General features: G+C 45.4%; 1 pseudogene; it reads right to left on the reverse strand.

Moving 5' to 3' along the window:
• Positions 1–1,584: 1,584 nt before the first annotated feature.
• LOC142355436 (5.8S ribosomal RNA) lies at positions 1,585–1,736 on the reverse strand (annotated as a pseudogene).
• Between the last annotated feature and the right edge of the window lie 20,018 nt (positions 1,737–21,754).

A 21,754-nucleotide genomic window follows, 5' to 3' on the forward strand; every position in this document is an offset into this window, starting at 1 on the left:
CATTCAGTCATTAATTCCAACTTTCAAATGTTGTTGTTTCAGCTTTCGCTTACTAGAAGCAACATAATACTCGCTGCAATACAGACCTCGGGAAACCCTCACCGTGAATAAGGTTCACTCACATATTTCACTACATTTTGCGTGGGATTGGAGATGAGGCTACTCGTTCTTGCTCAGTACTAGGCTGAAAATTAACGAAACTTCGTTACAAACGTTCACATGTTGATGTTTCCGCTTTCGCGTACTCGAAACAACATAATACTAGTCTTTGTAATTTAGTTTCATAATTTCAACTGTTCTCATGCAGAATTTTTGCTCATTCTTATCCCAAATTTTGACCTGGCTACTAGTTACACTCCTTGTACTTATTGCAAAATGACCACAAATTTCAACAGCTTTCACATGTTGCTGTTTCGGCTTTCGCTTACTACAGTCAACATAATACTCGTTGCAAATTAAGTGCTCGGCATCTGCAATTTTCCAAAGACGAAGTTTCGCCAGTTCAATTTTCGCTCGCCAATTATGGCTACTAATTCACACGGTACTGAGCTCAACAACATTAAATTTGTTCAGCAAGACTTTCACATGTTGATGTTTTGGCTTTCGCCTACTAGAAGCAACATAATACTCGTCTTGTTAGCTCATTCAATGAGAATAGCTTTTCCCGTTGAGAATTTTTGCCTTCAATTGGCGTTGTAGTGAGTTTGGCTACTCAGATCACCAAATACTTGTGACAATTCGAACCAGAAATGTTTTCAATTTTCACATGCTGATGTTTCGGATTCAACCTACTAGAAGCAGCATAATACTTGTATTCAACAATTTCTGTATCAAATCCCAGTTTTCTCTGGTGCATCTTTGCCAAACTATTCCAAACTGCCTGAGTCTGAATACCAATTACAGGTACTAGTAAATGCACGTTACTAAGGACTATATAGTTCTAGGTTACTGTACACAACGACGTTCACATGTTGATGTTTCAGCTGCCGCTTACTAGAAACAACATAATACTTATCGTGCATACCTTTCCATAACTTGTCCTTTTCAGATGCATTAGTTTCCCTTTGTCTTGGCTTCTACAGTCAGACTGGCTACTAGTAACAGCACAGTACTAATCACATATCGTTCTACAGTTTGCAGACAACTTTCACATGTTGATGTTTCAGCTTTCGCCTACTAGAAACAACATAATACTCGCTGTATACATTTGTAGTTCTCTATGTAACTTTCATGTGAAGAAGTTTCGCCAGTCTTTTTGACTGTCTCAAATCTGAGTCATGCTTAGGCTACTAGTTGCTTCATAGTACTTATCGCCTCGAGATCATTGAACAAAACTTGATTTTCACATGTTGCTGTTTCAGCTTCCGCTTACTAGAAACAACATAATACTAGTCTCATTAAGTTCCGTCTCTTTGCAATTTTCTTATGAAGAAAATTCGCCATCACAATGACTCCAGCAGTTCTTGATCAAGGAATGCAATCATTGATCAGAATGCTATTATTTGAATCGGTTCTGCTTTAAGTGTTCCAATTTTATTGGAAGCACCAACAATAGAACATCAATGTGTTCAATCGAGAGTTATATAACCCTGAATCGGACGCAGTCAACAGCCGAAGCCGAGACCGCCTTTTGCGTTAGAGAGGTCGGTAAACAAATCTTGCGATTCATACCGAATTAACACATATAGCTGTGCTCCTCTTCGTAAAGCGAGCCAAGTGATCCCCTGTTGAAGGATGTATTTGGACCAATCTAGTAGCATTTGGTTTCCAACAAGCTCTCCCAAGTTAGCTTACTTATTGGGCTTTTCAACCAATTCGGTTGGCTACAAGCATCATCAAAGTACTAGCCACAGTTTGATCGCAAAATTCTACGACTTTCACATGTTGATGTTTCGGCTTGCGCTTAGCCTACTATAAGCAACATAATACTAGTCATATCATAGAGCGTGATCAGCTTGTGACGTTCTCATGATGAAGTTTCACCAACAGTGTCTCACTTCGAGCTTAAATCCAGCTACTAGTAACTACACAGTACTGACTGCAACGATAACTTTTATCTATACCTTTCACATGCTGCGCTTTCGGCCAGGGCCTACTAACGTCAACATAATACTCGATATAAACTTTTGTTCATGATGCAGCTTCCCCATGCAGAAGTTTCGCCTTCAAATGCTCTCTTGGCCATATGACGTAAGAAAAGGTTACTAGTAACATCACAGTACTAGCCACAGTTTGATTGCAAAATTCTACGACTTTCACATGTTGATGTTTCGGCTTGCGCTTAGCCTACTAGAAGCAACATAATACTAGTCATATCATAGAGCGTGATCAGCTTGTGACGTTCTCATGATGAAGTTTCACCAACAGTGTCTCATTTCGAGCTTAAATCCAGCTACTAGTAACTACACAGTACTGACTGCAACGCTAACTTTTATCTATACCTTTCACATGCTGCGCTTTCGGCCAGGGCCTACTAACGTCAACATAATACTCGATATAAACTTTTGTTCATGATGCAGCTTCCCCATGCAGAAGTTTCGCCTTCAAATGCTCTCTTGGCCATATGACGTAACACAAGGTTACTAGTAACATCACAGTACTAGCCACAATTTGATCGCAAAATTCTACGACTTTCACATGTTGATGTTTCGGCTTGCGCTTAGCCTACTAGAAGCAACATAATACTAGTCATATCATGGAGCGTGATCAGCTTGTGACGTTCTCATGATGAAGTTTCACCAACAGTGTCTCATTTCGAGCTTAAATCCAGCTACTAGTAACTACACAGTACTGACTGCAACGATAACTTTTATCTATACCTTTCACATGCTGCGCTTTCGGCCAGGGCCTACTAATGTCAACATAATACTCGATATAAACTTTTGTTCATGATGCAGCTTCCCCATGCAGAAGTTTCGCCTTCAAATGCTCTCTTGGCCATATGACGTAACACAAGGTTACTAGTAACATCACAGTACTAGCCACAATTTGATCGCAAAATTCTACGACTTTCACATGTTGATGTTTCGGCTTGCGCTTAGCCTACTAGAAGCAACATAATACTAGTCATATCATAGAGCTTGATCAGCTTGTGACATTCTCATGATGAAGTTTCACCAACAGTGTCTCATTTTGAGCTTAAATCCAGCTACTAGTAACTACACAGTACTGACTGCAACAATAACTTTTATCTATACCTTTCACATGCTGCGTTTTCGGCCAAGGCCTACTAACGTCAACATAATACTCGATATAAAATTTTGATCATGATGCAGCTTTCCCATGCAGAAGTTTCGCCTTCAAATGCTCTCTTGGCCATATGACGGAACACCAGGTTACTAGTAACATCACAGTACTAGCCACAGTTTGATTGCAAAATTCTACGACTTTCACATGTTGATGTTTCGGCTTGCGCTTAGCCTACTAGAAGCAACATAATACTAGTCATATCATAGAGCTTGATCAGCTTGTGACATTCTCATGATGAAGTTTCACCAACAGTGTCTCATTTTGAGCTTAAATCCAGCTACTAGTAACTACACAGTACTGACTGCAACAATAACTTTTATCTATACCTTTCACATGCTGCGTTTTCGGCCAAGGCCTACTAACGTCAACATAATACTCGATATAAAATTTTGATCATGATGCAGCTTTCCCATGCAGAAGTTTCGCCTTCAAATGCTCTCTTGGCCATATGACGGAACACCAGGTTACTAGTAACATCACAGTACTAGCCACAGTTTGATTGCAAAATTCTACGACTTTCACATGTTGATGTTTCGGCTTGCGCTTAGCCTACTAGAAGCAACATAATACTAGTCATATCATAGAGCGTGATCAGCTTGTGACGTTCTCATGATGAAGTTTCACCAATAGTGTTTCATTCGAATTGGTTCTGCTTTAAGCTCTCCAATTGTTTTGGATGAACCAGTTTTGCCCTTCGAAGCCACTTTTGTGAGCTTTTGTGGGTCTTTACCAAGAGGATATACCTCAAGGCCTCTTTCAATTCCTTTAAGTTCTTTCAACTCCTTTACAGTTTCTAGGTTCACATAGCTGCAAACCTTATTTCTAGTTTTAAGTCTGGCCAACTTGGGGAGAGTTGGTGCAGACCGTGACCAATTCTAGTAGGATGCCACAACAAGAATGTGATCAACTTAGCTTGTCGATGAACCTGCCCCACATTCAAACAACTCTATCGCCTTTTCCTCGTATAGTTATATGCGAGGGCCTCTCATAGAGAGCGCTGTTAGCAACCTTTTCCACATAGACGATAAAGTTGTGAGTGTTTTGCACATGGCTGTTGTCATCACCACGTGACGAGTCAACTCAGCTTGACTCTCTACACTCCGACAAGCTTTGCACATACGCCTTTAGTTCAGTATGTGTCTTTAATCTGACTCCGGTGCCTCAAGCCGGAAAAATTGTCAGATTATGATCATTATCGGTTAGTCATCCCGATGCAAGATCGTATCGTACTGTCTTTGTCTACCTCCAGATTCCGAAGAACAGGAGGAGACTCTCCCAGACCTACATATCTGGGAGAATGTTCAGAGGGCGAGAAGCTGTGGATTACTCTCCCCTAAGAACTGACTAAACTTTACCCTCGTCCAAGGTAAGTTTATTTTAGCTAGCCTTCTATGTAAAGGATCTGAGGCTAAGCTGTGTTTTTTCGAGCCTTTGGCTCGGAGCAAGTTCAGTGGGCGCCCCGAGTAGCTCAACTCTTTCCCACTGAACAGCGCAACGCTCTGTCACTCGCTGGGATTTTTGCGTGTCGGTTCTAACCACGCGACTTGTGGACCTTTTTAGGCCTTTCTCATTCACAAGTCTATAGCTGGGCTTCTATAACCCAGCTTCTGAGATCTAGATAGCTGCAGTTCTGCTAGGCTGCTTTTGCTAACTAGTCTCCCTTTAAGCAGTCCCTTGCCATGACTGCTGAACTATGTATCCACACAAGTAGTTTTTGAGCTCGATACATAATTCGAGATTGGTTGCCAAGCAATCTCTAGCGACAGAGCGTCATGCGCACTACAGACATGGCCTCTACCAGCAGCCATGCCCGAAGGAATCAATCACTGATCCTTCCGCAGGTTCCCCTACGGAAACCTTGTTACGACTTTTACTTCCTCTAGACAATTAAGCTCGATCCGCTTCATCCCGTTGCCGGAGACCGAAGTCCCAACAGTAGGAATTTGCAATTCTTGCTTAACTATCCAATCAGTAGTAGCGACGGGCGGTGTGTACAAAGGGCAGGGACGTAATCCCTATGAGTTGTTGACTCATAAGTACCAGGAATTCCTGGTTCACGTCTGCAAGTTACAACAGACGATCCCCTTGAAGCGCTGTACTTTTCTCTGATTGCCCAGTCCATTTCGGACCAAGGGCTGAGTACTCAATCTAAAAGTACACAGTGTAGCGCGCGTGCAGTCCAGAACATCTAAGGGCATCACAGACCTGTTATAGCCTCACTTCATCTGCGGTATTTAATTCCGCATAGTTCCTCTAAGAAGTGTTTGAATTCACATATAGTGAATTTCATTATTTAGATGGAGAAGATCTCGTTCGTTATCGGAATTAACCAGACAGATAACTCCACTAACTAAGAACGGCCATGCACCACCGCCCATATAATCATGAAAGATATTCAATCTGTCAATCCTTAAGATGTCTGGACCGGGTGAGTTTTCCCGTGTTGAGTCAAATTAAGCCGCAGGCTCCACTCCTGGTGGTGCCCTTCCGTCAATTCCTTTAAGTTTCGATTTTGCAACCATACTTCCCCCGGAACCAATAAACTTTGGTTTCCCGGTTAATCTCTTGCCAAGTCAAGATCGACTTTGACAAATTGTAGGTTGGTATAGTTTATGGTCAGAATTACGAGGGTATCTAATCCTCTTCAATACTCTGACTTTCGTTCTTGATTAATGAAAACATTCTTGGCAAATGCTTTCGCAGTAGTTTGTCTTGCCACGATCCAAGAATTTCACCTCTAACGTAGCAATACAAATGCCCCCGTCTGTTCCTTTCAATCATTACCGCACTCAGCCAACCGGCATCAATCGAGTAGCGGGTCATTCTCCATTATTCCATGCTTTATTATTCGATCCCAAAGGATGCTTTGAACACTCTAATTTTCTCAGGGTGAAAACACCGTTTCCACAGTTCGTCACATTTAAGTGCAAACTATTTCTTCGATGCGAAGGATGAGCGGAACGAGTCAACAGATTTAACTGAAGACCATGTTGCCGTTCTACTCAAACAGATCCAACTATGAGCTTTTTAAACGCAGCAACTATTGCATACGCTTGTAGAGGCTGGTATTACCGCGGCTGCTGGCACCAGACTTGCCCTCTACTCGTTCATCAATGGAGCTTTTAAGTCCATTCCATTCTGATTACAAACCATAAAGGTTCATATCATTATTTCTAGTCACTACCTCCTCGTGCGGAGAGTGGGTAATTTGCGTGCCTGCTGCCTTCCTTGGATGTGGTAGCCGTTTCTAAGGCTCCCTCTCCGGAATCGAACCCTGATTCCCCGTTACCCGTCACAACCATGGTAGTCCGTTACACTACCATCATAGGTTGATAGGTCAGAAATTCGGAAGTTCCGTCCCCAAGCCGAAGCTATCTGGGATCTTTCAGTTACTAGGACTCATCACGGGATGTGTCTGTACTTAGCAAATCACCCGGTGTAGTCTTGTAAAAGTCTCCGACAGTGTCGGACAATCAGCATGCATTAGCTGCAGGGTTACCGCAGTTATTCATTTAGCTTGCAAATCAACTAATAGATAGTAACTGATTTAATGAGCCATTCGCGGTTCCACTTTTTCAAGCTTCGCTTGCACATGCATGGCTTAGTCTTTCAGACAAGCATATGGCAACTGACAGGATCAATCAGTTTAATTGTACTTTGAACAATCTTTCGATTTGTTCGAATTTAGAAAGACATAGCCTTGCGGCCTCGTCAATCTTGCTTTGAGCTTTTTAAATCACGAAGAGTTTCAATGCATGCTTTGGCATGGCTACTAGTTACTACACAGTACTCTACACACTTAGAGTTACCCACGATTACACATTTCACATGCTGATGTTTCGGCTCGCGCGTACTAGAAACAGCATAATACTATGTGTACTGGTAGATAGCGCTCTGTGAGCATTTCCCATGAGCAGGTTTTGCCCTCCAAATCTCTGTTCTACTGTTACCAATACCGGCTAACAACTGTATCATACTAGGGAGAATTGACTCATGATTTAAAAACCAGATGTTCACATGTCGATGTTTCGGCTCTCGCCTACTAGAAACAACATAATACTAGTCTGTTAAAAATCTCAATCACGCCGCCTCTTCAGATACAGAAGTTTTACCTTTTATTGGTTAGAGAACAGCTTTCCAGCTGTCGACATGGTTACTAGTAACAACACCGTACTCAACACAAAAACTTTTCAACTTCACAACTTTCACATGCTGATGTTTCTGCTTTCGCATACTAGAAACAGCATAATACTTATTGTTTTGTCAAGTAATTTGTGTGTCTTTCCCATGTGAAGTTTCACCGGTCAACAATGTTTCCCTGACCAATTACGGCTACTAGTAGCTGTATAATACTAGGGAAAATGATTGAGGATTTAATATCAGATTTTCACATGTTGATGTTTCGGCTTTCGCCTACTAGAAACAACATAATACTAGTCTGCTAAGAAATCTCGCTCAAATTGCCTTTTCACATACAGAAGTTTCACCTTCTATTGGTTAGAGAACAGTTCTCAGCTGTCGACATGGTTACTAGTAACAACATCGTACTCAACACAAAAATTCTTCAACTTCACAACTTTCACATGCTGATGTTTCTGCTTTCGCGTACTAGAAACAGCATAATACTTATTGCTTTGTCAAGAAGTGTGTGTGTCTTTCCCATGCGAAAGTTTCACCGGTCAGCAATAATTGCCGTGTCCAATTAAGGTTACTCATAGCTGTATAATACTAGGGAAAATGATTGAGGATTTAATATCAGATTTTCACATGTTGATGTTTCGGCTTTCGCCTACTAGAAACAACATAATACTAGTCTGCTAATAAATCTCGCTCAAATTGCCTTTTCACATACAGAAGTTTCACCTCTTCTTGGTCACTGTACAGATGATGCTGTCTGTTCTTTATTTGGTTCTGCTTATTATAAGGAGGGGCATCACTCCTTCCTCCTTGGTTTGCATGCATTAAGCCTGCTTTGTGAAAAGCGTATCTTTCTAGCTTTTCTTCGCCTTACTCGAGTAGGACGATACAATCCAGACATTAGTCAGTCTTGGTGTAAAGTCACTGAGTATTATTCGGTTCTGCTTTATTCAGCAATATGCTGTATAATTGTTGTAATTTGCGAACATATTTGTTCTCAGTTCCGAACTACTAGCGACGACAGATTACCAGCGGTCATGAGCCATCAAGGTAGTTCTTTGGTGCATCAAGTAGAGAGGTGCCATCAAACAACACTTCCCTAATAATGCTACACACATAGAATTTGCTACAGTGCAGCTTTTTACTTTGCAAAATTTGCGCACAAATTTTGCATAGAATAAATGTTTTATCAAGATTTTTAGATCCCCTCCCTTGAGAGAACGTTACTCCTTTAAGTGAACACCCCGCGGCGTCCTGTTGTTATTGCTTATAACCATTTCGCAAGCCGGAGGCATAATGCACTACGCAAGCCGCTACTTTGGCACAGAGGCACCTAGTTTTACACCCGGGACTTCAGGTGGCCCAGTTTTACACCCAGTACAGCGGTGCCAGTTGGTAACCCGGTGGATCCTCGGAGACCAGACATGATCATAGATCAAACCCGATGTATGCTACTCCTGAACGTATAGTATCTCCACTGTGCAATGAAATTATCGTTCGTTTCGGGCCTTCCTATACGTTCAGCAGACAATCGCTAGGAATTCACCTCGTGACCCGTGGTGACCACACTGGATTTCAAGTTTATTGATTTGGACAGACCTGTCATTTATTTTGCTTTTCAGCTTCAGTTCTGCTCGATCTAGCTTGCCTAAGGCTTGATCTCGCTTTGCTCACCCCTGTAGGAGCCTCTACTAGTACCACTCGGAGTAATGGGGAATCCACCAGACCTAATCGATGAATGCCATCAAACAACAAACATCATACCCGGCTTCATCAGGCATATTTTATTACTTCCGAGAGGTACTTTAGTATCAGATCTTTCTCCATGCCTCTTATGAGGACCCGTCAGACCTTTCGGTTTATCGTTTAGCTTCAGTCCTGCTCGATCTAGCTTTCCCAAGGCTCGATCTAGCTCTATTCGCCCCACTAGAGGGCTCTCTAAGACCCCTCGGTCTTAGTGTTAGCTCCGGTACTGCTCGGTCGTGCTTGCTGAAGGCCCGACCCAGCTTTAGTTAGATTCTCGTACTTTCTCTTGGCCTCTCTAGGAGGACCAGACAGACCTCTCGGTCTATCGTTTAGCTTCAGTCCTGCTCGATCTAGCTTGCCCAAGGCTTGATCAAGCTCTATTCGCCCCGCTAGAGGGCTCTCTAAGACCCCTCGGTCTTAGTGTTATCTTCTGTAATGCCTAACCAAGCTTACTACAGGCCTTGGTCAGGTCTTTATCGGTCACCGATTAGTAACAGACCAATCATAGGGCCTTCCACCCTATCCGGGTTGAGGTCTTTAGTCCAGCCATATTTTGACAAGACACCTCTCCCTAATAATGCCCCACACATAGAATTACTGTCCATGCAGTATTTAACTTGTGTTTTTTTCTAAAATTTGATTTTCACTTTTTGGAGGTTCATTTGCTCCTCTGACACTCTTTCAGCTTCAATCTTACTCGATCTAGCTTTCCCAAGGCTCGATCTAGCTCTATTCGCCCCACTAGAGGGCTCTCTAAGACACTTCGGTCTTAGTGTTAGCTCCGGTCTTGCTCAATCGTGCTTGCTGAAGGCGCGATCAAGCTTTAGTTAGCTTCTCGTACTTCCTCTTGGCCTCTCTAGGAGGACCAGACAGACCTCTCGGTCTATCGTTTAGCTTCAGTCCTGCTCGATCTAGCTTTCCCAAGGCTCGATCTAGCTCTATTCGCCCTGCTAGAGGGCTCTCTAAGACCCCTCGGTCTTAGTGTTAGCTCCGGTACAGCTCGGTCGTGCTTGCTGAAGGCCCGATCAAGCTTTAGTTAGATTCTCGTACTTTCTCTTGGCCTCTCTAGGAGGACCAGACAGACCTCTCGGTCTATCGTTTAGCTTCAGTCCTGCTTGATCTAGCTTTCCCAAGGCTCGATCTAGCTCTATTCGCCCTGCTAGAGGGCTCTCTAAGACCCCTCGGTCTTAGTGTTAGCTCCGGTACAGCTCGGTCGTGCTTGCTGAAGGCCCGATCAAGCTTTAGTTAGCTTCTCGTACTTTCTCTTGGCCTCTCTAGGAGGACCAGACAGACCTCTCGGTCTATCGTTTAGCTTCAGTCCTGCTCGATCTAGCTTTCCCAAGGCTCGATCTAGATCTATTCGCCCTGCTAGAGGGCTCTCTAAGACCCCTCGGTCTTAGTGTTAGCTCCGGTACAGCTCGGTCGTGCTTGCTGAAGGCCTGATCAAGCTTTAGTTAGCTTCTCGTACTTTCTCTTGGCCTCTCTAGGAGGACCAGACAGACCTTTCGGTCTCTTGCTTAGCTTCAGTCCTGCTCGATCTAGCTTTCCCAAGGCTCGATCTAGCTCTATTCGCCCCGCTAGAGGGCTCTCTAAGACCCCTCGGTCTTAGTGTTAACTCCTGTAATGCCTAACCAAGCTTACTACAGGCCTTGGTCAGGTCTTTATCGGTCACCGATTAGTAACAGACCGATCATGGGGCCTTCCACCCTATCCGGGTTGAGGTCTTTAGTCCAGCCATATTTTGACAAGACACCTCCCCCTAATAATGCCCCACACATAGAAATACTGTCCATGCAGTATTTAACTTGTGTTTTTTCTAAAATTTGATTTTCACTTTTTGGAGGTTCATTTGCTCCTCTGACACTCTTTCAGCTTCAATCTTACTCGATCTAGCTTTCCCAAGGCTCGATCTAGCTCTATTCGCCCCACCAGAGGGCTCTCTAAGACACTTCGGTCTTAGTGTTAGCTCCGGTCTTGCTCAATCGTGCTTGCTGAAGGCGCGATCAAGCTTTAGTTAGCTTCTCGTACTTTCTCTTGGCCTCTCTAGGAGGACCAGACAGACCTCTCGGTCTATCGTTTAGCTTCAGTCCTGCTCGATCTAGCTTTCCCAAGGCTCGATCTAGCTCTATTCGCCCCGCTAGAGGGCTCTCTAAGACCCCTCGGTCTTAGTGTTAGCTCCGGTACAGCTCGGTCGTGCTTGCTGAAGGCCCGATCAAGCTTTAGTTGGCTTCTCGTACTTTCTCTTGGCCTCTCTAGGAGGACCAGACAGACCTCTCGGTCTCTTGCTTAGCTTCAGTCCTGCTCGATCTAGCTTGCCCAAGGCTTGATCAAGCTCTATTCGCCCCGCTAGAGGGCTCTCTAAGACCCCTCGGTCTTAGTGTTAGCTCCGGTACAGCTCGGTCGTGCTTGCTGAAGGCCCGATCAAGCTTTAGTTAGCTTCTCGTTTTTTCTCTTGGCCTCTCTAGGAGGACCAGACAGACCTCTCGGTCTATCGTTTAGCTTCAGTCCTGCTCGATCTAGCTTTCCCAAGGCTCGATCTAGCTCTATTCGCCCCGCTAGAGGGCTCTCTAAGACCCCTCGGTCTTAGTGTTAGCTCCGGTACAGCTCGGTCGTGCTTGCTGAAGGCCCGATCAAGCTTTAGTTGGCTTCTCGTACTTTCTCTTGGCCTCTCTAGGAGGACCAGACAGACCTCTCGGTCTATCCTTTAGCTTCAGTCCTGCTCGATCTAGCTTTCCCAAGGCTCGATCTAGCTCTATTCGCCCCGCTAGAGGGCTCTCTAAGACCCCTCGGTCTTAGTGTTATCTCCTGTAATGCCTAACCAAGCTTACTACAGGCCTTGGTCAGGTCTTTATCGGTCACCGATTAGTAACAGACCGATCATAGGGCCTTCCACCCTATCTGGGTTGAGGTCTTTAGTCCAGCCATATTTTGACAAGACACCTCCCCCTAATAATGCCCCACACATAGAATTACTGTTTATGCAGCTTTTCACTTGTGAAATTTTTAATTTTCGCAATTATTATAGAATAAGTGTTTGCGCAGCTTTTCATAGGTCGAGCTCTAGCTAGCTAGCTCAAGCTAGCTAGCTAGCTCAAGCTCAAGCTATCTAGCTCAAGCTCAAGCCAGCTAGCTCAAGCTCAAGCTAGCTAGCTAGCTCAAGCTCAAGCTAGCTAGCTAGCTCAAGCTCAAGCTAGCTAGCTCAAGCTCAAGCTAGCTAGCTCAAGCTCAAGCTAGCTAGCTAGCTCAAGCTCAAGCTCAAGCTAGCTAGCTCAAGCTCAAGCTCAAGCTAGCTAGCTAGCTCAAGCTCAAGCTAGCTAGCTAGCTCAAGCTCAAGCTAGCTAGCTAGCTCAAGCTCAAGCTAGCTAGCTCAAGCTCAAGCTCAAGCTCAAGCTAGCTAGCTAGCTCAAGCTAGCTAGCTAGCTCAAGCTCAAGCTAGCTAGCTAGCTCAAGTTCAAGCTAGCTAGCTAGCTCAAGCTCAAGCTAGCTAGCTAGCTCAAGCTCAAGCTAGCTAGCTCAAGCTCAAGCTAGCTAGCTCAAGCTCAAGCTAGCTAGCTAGCTCAAGCTCAAGCTCAAGCTAGCTAGCTCAAGCTCAAGCTCAAGCTAGCTAGCTAGCTCAAGCTCAAGCTAGCTAGCTAGCTCAAGCTCAAGCTCAAGCTAGCTAGCTAGCTCAAGTTCAAGCTAGCTAGCTAGCTCAAGCTCAAGCTAGCTAGCTCAAGCTCAAGCTAGCTAGCTCAAGCTCAAGCCAGCTAGCTCAAGCTCAAGCTCAAGCTAGCTAGCTAGCTCAAGCACAAGCTAGCTAGCTAGCTCAATCTCAAGCTAGCTAGCTCAAGCTCAAGCTAGCTAGCTCAAGCTCAAGCTAGCTAGCTAGCTCAAGCTCAAGCTCAAGCTAGCTAGCTCAAGCTCAAGCTCAAGCTAGCTAGCTAGCTCAAGCTCAAGCTAGCTAGCTAGCTCAAGCTCAAGCTCAAGCTAGCTAGCTCAAGCTCAAGCTCAAGCTAGCTAGCTAGCTCAAGCTCAAGCTGGCTAGCTAGCTCAAGCTCAAGCTAGCTAGCTAGCTCAAGCTCAAGCTAGCTAGCTCAAGCTCAAGCTCAAGCTCAAGCTAGCTAGCTAGCTCAAGCTAGCTAGCTAGCTCAAGCTCAAGCTAGCTAGCTAGCTCAAGTTCAAGCTAGCTAGCTAGCTCAAGCTCAAGCTAGCTAGCTAGCTCAAGCTCAAGCTAGCTAGCTCAAGCTCAAGCTAGCTAGCTCAAGCTCAAGCTAGCTAGCTAGCTCAAGCTCAAGCTCAAGCTAGCTAGCTCAAGCTCAAGCTCAAGCTAGCTAGCTAGCTCAAGCTCAAGCTAGCTAGCTAGCTCAAGCTCAAGCTAGCTAGCTAGCTCAAGTTCAAGCTAGCTAGCTAGCTCAAGCTCAAGCTAGCTAGCTCAAGCTCAAGCTAGCTAGCTCAAACTCAAGCTAGCTAGCTAGCTCAAGTTCAAGCTAGCTAGCTAGCTCAAGCTCAAGCTAGCTAGCTAGCTCAAGCTCAAGCTAGCTAGCTCAAGCTCAAGCTAGCTAGCTCAAGCTCCAGCTAGCTAGCTAGCTCAAGCTCAAGCTCAAGCTAGCTAGCTCAAGCTCAAGCTCAAGCTAGCTAGCTAGCTCAAGCTCAAGCTAGCTAGCTAGCTCAAGCTCAAGCTAGCTAGCTAGCTCAAGTTCAAGCTAGCTAGCTAGCTCAAGCTCAAGCTAGCTAGCTCAAGCTCAAGCTAGCTAGCTCAAGCTCAAGCCAGCTAGCTCAAGCTCAAGCTCAAGCTAGCTAGCTAGCTCAAGCACAAGCTTGCTAGCTAGCTCAAGCTCAAGCTAGCTAGCTCAAGCTCAAGCTAGCTAGCTCAAGCTCAAGCTAGCTAGCTCAAGCTCAAGCTCAAGCTAGCTAGCTAGCTCAAGCACAAGCTTGCTAGCTAGCTCAAGCTCAAGCTAGCTAGCTCAAGCTCAAGCTAGCTAGCTCAAGCTCAAGCTAGCTAGCTAGCTCAAGCTCAAGCTCAAGCTAGCTAGCTCAAGCTCAAGCTCAAGCTAGCTAGCTGGCTCAAGCTCAAGCTAGCTAGCTAGCTCAAGCTCAAGCTAGCTAGCTAGCTCAAGCTCAAGCTAGCTAGCTAGCTCAAGCTCAAGCTCAAGCTAGCTAGCTAGCTCAAGCTAGCTAGCTAGCTCAAGCTCAAGCTAGCTAGCTAGCTCAAGTTCAAGCTAGCTAGCTAGCTCAAGCTCAAGCTAGCTAGCTAGCTCAAGCTCAAGCTAGCTAGCTCAAGCTCAAGCTAGCTAGCTCAAGCTCAAGCTAGCTAGCTAGCTCAAGCTCAAGCTCAAGCTAGCTAGCTCAAGCTCAAGCTCAAGCTAGCTAGCTAGCTCAAGCTCAAGCTAGCTAGCTAGCTCAAGCTCAAGCTAGCTAGCTAGCTCAAGTTCAAGCTAGCTAGCTAGCTCAAGCTCAAGCTAGCTAGCTCAAGCTCAAGCTAGCTAGCTCAAGCTCAAGCCAGCTAGCTCAAGCTCAAGCTCAAGCTAGCTAGCTAGCTCAAGCACAAGCTAGCTAGCTAGCTCAAGCTCAAGCTAGCTAGCTCAAGCTCAAGCTAGCTAGCTCAAGCTCAAGCTAGCTAGCTAGCTCAAGCTCAAGCTCAAGCTAGCTAGCTCAAGCTCAAGCTCAAGCTAGCTAGCTAGCTCAAGCTCAAGCTAGCTAGCTAGCTCAAGCTCAAGCTAGCTAGCTCAAGCTCAAGCTCAAGCTAGCTAGCTAGCTCAAGCTCAAGCTAGCTAGCTAGCTCAAGCTCAAGCTAGCTAGCTAGCTCAAGCTCAAGCTAGCTAGCTCAAGCTCAAGCTCAAGCTCAAGCTAGCTAGCTAGCTCAAGCTAGCTAGCTAGCTCAAGCTCAAGCTAGCTAGCTAGCTCAAGTTCAAGCTAGCTAGCTAGCTCAAGCTCAAGCTAGCTAGCTAGCTCAAGCTCAAGCTAGCTAGCTCAAGCTCAAGCTAGCTAGCTCAAGCTCAAGCTAGCTAGCTAGCTCAAGCTCAAGCTCAAGCTAGCTAGCTCAAGCTCAAGCTCAAGCTAGCTAGCTAGCTCAAGCTCAAGCTAGCTAGCTAGCTCAAGCTCAAGCTAGCTAGCTAGCTCAAGTTCAAGCTAGCTAGCTAGCTCAAGCTCAAGCTAGCTAGCTCAAGCTCAAGCTAGCTAGCTCAAACTCAAGCTAGCTAGCTAGCTCAAGTTCAAGCTAGCTAGCTAGCTCAAGCTCAAGCTAGCTAGCTAGCTCAAGCTCAAGCTAGCTAGCTCAAGCTCAAGCTAGCTAGCTCAAGCTCAAGCTAGCTAGCTAGCTCAAGCTCAAGCTCAAGCTAGCTAGCTCAAGCTCAAGCTCAAGCTAGCTAGCTAGCTCAAGCTCAAGCTAGCTAGCTAGCTCAAGCTCAAGCTAGCTAGCTAGCTCAAGTTCAAGCTAGCTAGCTAGCTCAAGCTCAAGCTAGCTAGCTCAAGCTCAAGCTAGCTAGCTCAAGCTCAAGCCAGCTAGCTCAAGCTCAAGCTCAAGCTAGCTAGCTAGCTCAAGCACAAGCTTGCTAGCTAGCTCAAGCTCAAGCTAGCTAGCTCAAGCTCAAGCTAGCTAGCTCAAGCTCAAGCTAGCTAGCTCAAGCTCAAGCTCAAGCTAGCTAGCTAGCTCAAGCACAAGCTTGCTAGCTAGCTCAAGCTCAAGCTAGCTAGCTCAAGCTCAAGCTAGCTAGCTCAAGCTCAAGCTAGCTAGCTAGCTCAAGCTCAAGCTCAAGCTAGCTAGCTCAAGCTCAAGCTCAAGCTAGCTAGCTAGCTCAAGCTCAAGCTAGCTAGCTAGCTCAAGCTCAAGCTAGCTAGCTAGCTCAAGCTCAAGCTAGCTAGCTCAAGCTCAAGCTCAAGCTAGCTAGCTAGCTCAAGCTAGCTAGCTAGCTCAAGCTCAAGCTAGCTAGCTAGCTCAAGTTCAAGCTAGCTAGCTAGCTCAAGCTCAAGCTAGCTAGCTAGCTCAAGCTCAAGCTATCTAGCTCAAGCTCAAGCTAGCTAGCTCAAGCTCAAGCTAGCTAGCTAGCTCAAGCTCAAGCTCAAGCTAGCTAGCTCAAGCTCAAGCTCAAGCTAGCTAGCTAGCTCAAGCTCAAGCTAGCTAGCTAGCTCAAGCTCAAGCTAGCTAGCTAGCTCAAGTTCAAGCTAGCTAGCTAGCTCAAGCTCAAGCTAGCTAGCTCAAGCTCAAGCTAGCTAGCTCAAGCTCAAGCCAGCTAGCTCAAGCTCAAGCTCAAGCTAGCTAGCTAGCTCAAGCTCAAGCTCAAGCTCAAGCTAGCTAGCTAGCTCAAGTTCAAGCTAGCTAGCTAGCTCAAGCTCAAGCTAGCTAGCTCAAGCTCAAGCTAGCTAGCTCAAGCTCAAGCCAGCTAGCTCAAGCTCAAGCTCAAGCTAGCTAGCTAGCTCAAGCTCAAGCTAGCTAGCTCAAGCTCAAGCTAGCTAGCTAGCTAGCTCAAGCTCAAGCTCAAGCTAGCTAGCTCAAGCTCAAGCTCAAGCTAGCTAGCTCAAGCTCAAGCTCAAGCTAGCTAGCTCAAGCTCAAGCTCAAGCTAGCTAGCTCAAGCCCAAGCTCAAGCTAGCTAGCTAGCTCAAGCTCAAGCTAGCTAGCTCAAGCTCAAGCTCAAGCTCAAGCTAGCTAGCTAGCTAGCTCAAGCTCAAGCTCAAGCTAGCTAGCTAGCTCAAGCTCAAGCTAGCTAGCTCAAGCTCAAGCTAGCTAGCTAGCTCAAGTTCAAGCTAGCTAGCTAGCTCAAGCTCAAGCTAGCTAGCTAGCTCAAGCTCAAGCTAGCTAGCTCAAGCTCAAGCTAGCTAGCTCAAGCTCAAGCTAGCTAGCTAGCTCAAGCTCAAGCTCAAGCTAGCTAGCTCAAGCTCAAGCTCAAGCTAGCTAGCTAGCTCAAGCTCAAGCTAGCTAGCTAGCTCAAGCTCAAGCTAGCTAGCTAGCTCAAGTTCAAGCTAGCTAGCTAGCTCAAGCTCAAGCTAGCTAGCTCAAGCTCAAGCTAGCTAGCTCAAACTCAAGCTAGCTAGCTAGCTCAAGTTCAAGCTAGCTAGCTAGCTCAAGCTCAAGCTAGCTAGCTAGCTCAAGCTCAAGCTAGCTAGCTCAAGCTCAAGCTAGCTAGCTCAAGCTCAAGCTAGCTAGCTAGCTCAAGCTCAAGCTCAAGCTAGCTAGCTCAAGCTCAAGCTCAAGCTAGCTAGCTAGCTCAAGCTCAAGCTAGCTAGCTAGCTCAAGCTCAAGCTAGCTAGCTAGCTCAAGTTCAAGCTAGCTAGCTAGGTCAAGCTCAAGCTAGCTAGCTCAAGCTCAAGCTAGCTAGCTCAAGCTCAAGCCAGCTAGCTCAAGCTCAAGCTCAAGCTAGCTAGCTAGCTCAAGCACAAGCTTGCTAGCTAGCTCAAGCTCAAGCTAGCTAGCTCAAGCTCAAGCTAGCTAGCTCAAGCTCAAGCTAGCTAGCTCAAGCTCAAGCTCAAGCTAGCTAGCTAGCTCAAGCACAAGCTTGCTAGCTAGCTCAAGCTCAAGCTAGCTAGCTCAAGCTCAAGCTAGCTAGCTCAAGCTCAAGCTAGCTAGCTAGCTCAAGCTCAAGCTCAAGCTAGCTAGCTCAAGCTCAAGCTCAAGCTAGCTAGCTAGCTCAAGCTCAAGCTAGCTAGCTAGCTCAAGCTCAAGCTAGCTAGCTAGCTCAAGCTCAAGCTAGCTAGCTCAAGCTCAAGCTCAAGCTAGCTAGCTAGCTCAAGCTAGCTAGCTAGCTCAAGCTCAAGCTAGCTAGCTAGCTCAAGTTCAAGCTAGCTAGCTAGCTCAAGCTCAAGCTAGCTAGCTAGCTCAAGCTCAAGCTAGCTAGCTCAAGCTCAAGCTAGCTAGCTCAAGCTCAAGCTAGCTAGCTAGCTCAAGCTCAAGCTCAAGCTAGCTAGCTCAAGCTCAAGCTCAAGCTAGCTAGCTAGCTCAAGCTCAAGCTAGCTAGCTAGCTCAAGCTCAAGCTAGCTAGCTAGCTCAAGTTCAAGCTAGCTAGCTAGCTCAAGCTCAAGCTAGCTAGCTCAAGCTCAAGCTAGCTAGCTCAAGCTCAAGCCAGCTAGCTCAAGCTCAAGCTCAAGCTAGCTAGCTAGCTCAAGCTCAAGCTCAAGCTAGCTAGCTAGCTCAAGTTCAAGCTAGCTAGCTAGCTCAAGCTCAAGCTAGCTAGCTCAAGCTCAAGCTAGCTAGCTCAAGCTCAAGCCAGCTAGCTCAAGCTCAATCTCAAGCTAGCTAGCTAGCTCAAGCTCAAGCTAGCTAGCTCAAGCTCAAGCTAGCTAGCTAGCTAGCTCAAGCTCAAGCTCAAGCTAGCTAGCTCAAGCTCAAGCTCAAGCTAGCTAGCTCAAGCTCAAGCTCAAGCTAGCTAGCTCAAGCTCAAGCTCAAGCTAGCTAGCTCAAGCTCAAGCTCAAGCTAGCTAGCTAGCTCAAGCTCAAGCTAGCTAGCTCAAGCTCAAGCTCAAGCTCAAGCTAGCTAGCTAGCTAGCTCAAGCTCAAGCTCAAGCTAGCTAGCTAGCTCAAGCTCAAGCTAGCTAGCTCAAGCTCAAGCCAGCTAGCTCAAGCTCAAGCTCAAGCTAGCTAGCTAGCTCAAGCTCAAGCTAGCTAGCTCAAGCTCAAGCCAGCTAGCTCAAGCTCAAGCTCAAGCTCAAGCTAGCTAGCTAGCTCAAGCTCAAGCTAGATAGCTAGCTCAAGCTAGCTAGCTAGCTCAAGCTCAAGCTCAAGCTAGCTAGCTAGCTAGCTCAAGCTCAAGCTAGCTAGCTCAAGCTCAAGCCAGCTAGCTCAAGCTCAAGCTCAAGCTAGCTAGCTAGCTCAAGCTCAAGCTAGCTAGCTCAAGCTCAAGCTCAAGCGAGCTAGCTAGCTCAAGCTCAAGCTAGCTAGCTAGCTCAAGCTCAAGCTAGCTAACTCAAGCTAACTCAGCTAGCTCAAGCTAACTCAAGCTAGCTAAAGCTAACTCAAGCTAACTCAAGCTAACTCAAGCTAACTCAAGCTAGCTAAAGCTAACTCAAGCTAACTCAAGCTAACCCGAGCTAACTCAAGCTAGCTCAAGCTAACCCAAGCTAGCTAAAGCTAACTCAAGCTAACTCAAGCTAATTCAAGCTAACTCAAGCTAACTCAAGCTAACTCAAGCTAACTCAAGCTAGCTAAAGCTAACTCAAGCTAACTCAAGCTAACTCAAGCTAACCCGAGCTAACTCAAGCTAACTGAAGGTAGCTAAAGCTAGTTCAAGCTAACTCAAGCTAGCTAAAGCTAAGACAAGCTAACTCAAGCTAACTCAAGCTAACTCAAGCTAACTCAAGCTAACTCAAGCTAGTTCAAGCTAACTCAAGCTAACTCAAGCTAACTCAAGCTAGCTAAAGCTAACTCAAGCTAACTCAAGCTAACTCAAGCTAACCCGAGCTAACTCAAGCTAACTCAAGGTAGCTAAAGCTAGTTCAAGCTAACTCAAGCTAGCTAAAGCTAAGACAAGCTAACTCAAGCTAACTCAAGCTAACTCAAGCTAACTCAAGCTAACTCAAGCTAGTTCAAGCTAACTCAAGCTAGCTAAAGCTAACTCAAGCTAACTCAAGCTAACTCAAGCTAGCTCAAGCTAACTCAAGCTAGTTCAAGCTAACTCAAGCTAGCTAAAGCTAACTCAAGCTAACTCAAGCTAACTCAAGCTAACTCAAGCTAGCTAAAGCTAACTCAAGCTAACTCAAGCTAACCCGAGCTAACTCAAGCTAGCTCAAGCTAACCCAAGCTAGCTAAAGCTAACTCAAGCTAACTCAAGCTAATTCAAGCTAACTCAAGCTAACTCAAGCTAACTCAAGCTAACTCAAGCTAGCTAAAGCTAACTCAAGCTAACTCAAGCTAACTCAAGCTAACCCGAGCTAACTCAAGCTAACTCAAGGTAGCTAAAGCTAGTTCAAGCTAACTCAAGCTAGCTAAAGCTAAGACAAGCTAACTCAAGCTAACTCAAGCTAACTCAAGCTAACTCAAGCTAACTCAAGCTAACTCAAGCTAGCTAAAGCTAACTCAAGCTAACTCAAGCTAACTCAAGCTAACCCGAGCTAACTCAAGCTAACTCAAGGTAGCTAAAGCTAGTTCAAGCTAACTCAAGCTAGCTAAAGCTAAGACAAGCTAACTCAAGCTAACTCAAGCTAACTCAAGCTAACTCAAGCTAACTAAAGCTAGTTCAAGCTAACTCAAGCTAGCTAAAGCTAACTCAAGCTAACTCAAGCTAACTCAAGCTAGCTCAAGCTAACTCAAGCTAGTTCAAGCTAACTCAAGCTAGCTAAAGCTAACTCAAGCTAACTCAAGCTAACTCAAGCTAACTCAAGCTAGCTAAAGCTAACTCAAGCTAACTCAAGCTAACCCGAGCTAACTCAAGCTAGCTCAAGCTAACCCAAGCTAGCTAAAGCTAACTCAAGCTAACTCAAGCTAATTCAAGCTAACTCAAGCTAACTCAAGCTAACTCAAGCTAACTCAAGCTAGCTAAAGCTAACTCAAGCTAACTCAAGCTAACTCAAGCTAACCCGAGCTAACTCAAGCTAACTCAAGGTAGCTAAAGCTAGTTCAAGCTAACTCAAGCTAGCTAAAGCTAAGACAAGCTAACTCAAGCTAACTCAAGCTAACTCAAGCTAACTCAAGCTAACTCAAGCTAACTCAAGCTAGTTCAAGCTAACTCAAGCTAACTCAAGCTAACTCAAGCTAGCTAAAGCTAACTCAAGCTAACTCAAGCTAACTCAAGCTAACCCGAGCTAACTCAAGCTAACTCAAGGTAGCTAAAGCTAGTTCAAGCTAGCTCAAGCTAGCTAAAGCTAAGACAAGCTAACTCAAGCTAACTCAAGCTAACTCAAGCTAACTCAAGCTAGTTCAAGCTAACTCAAGCTAGCTAAAGCTAACTCAAGCTAACTCAAGCTAACTCAAGCTAGCTCAAGCTAACTCAAGCTAGTTCAAGCTAACTCAAGCTAGCTAAAGCTAACTCAAGCTAACTCAAGCTAACTCAAGCTAGCTCAAGCTAACTCAAGCTAACTCAAGCTAACTCAAGCTAACCCGAGCTAACTCAAGCTAACTCAAGGTAGCTAAAGCTAGTTCAAGCTAGCTCAAGCTAGCTAAAGCTAAGACAAGCTAACTCAAGCTAACTCAAGCTAACTCAAGCTAACTCAAGCTAGTTCAAGCTAACTCAAGCTAGCTAAAGCTAACTCAAGCTAACTCAAGCTAACTCAAGCTAGCTCAAGCTAACTCAAGCTAGTTCAAGCTAACTCAAGCTAGCTAAAGCTAACTCAAGCTAACTCAAGCTAACTCAAGCTAGCTCAAGCTAACTCAAGCTAGTTCAAGCTAACTCAAGCTAGCTAAAGCTAACTCAAGCTAACTCAAGCTAACTCAAGCTAACTCAAGCTAGCTAAAGCTAACTCAAGCTAACTCAAGCTAACCCGAGCTAACTCAAGCTAGCTCAAGCTAACCCAAGCTAGCTAAAGCTAACTCAAGCTAACTCAAGCTAATTCAAGCTAACTCAAGCTAACTCAAGCTAACTCAAGCTAACTCAAGCTAGCTAAAGCTAACTCAAGCTAACTCAAGCTAACTCAAGCTAACCCGAGCTAACTCAAGCTAACTCAAGGTAGCTAAAGCTAGTTCAAGCTAACTCAAGCTAGCTAAAGCTAAGACAAGCTAAC

The sequence above is a fragment of the Convolutriloba macropyga genome, unplaced genomic scaffold (assembly GCF_964194025.1).
Source record: "Convolutriloba macropyga unplaced genomic scaffold, txConMacr16.3 SCAFFOLD_3458, whole genome shotgun sequence".
NCBI lineage: Eukaryota > Metazoa > Xenacoelomorpha > Acoela > Convolutidae > Convolutriloba > Convolutriloba macropyga.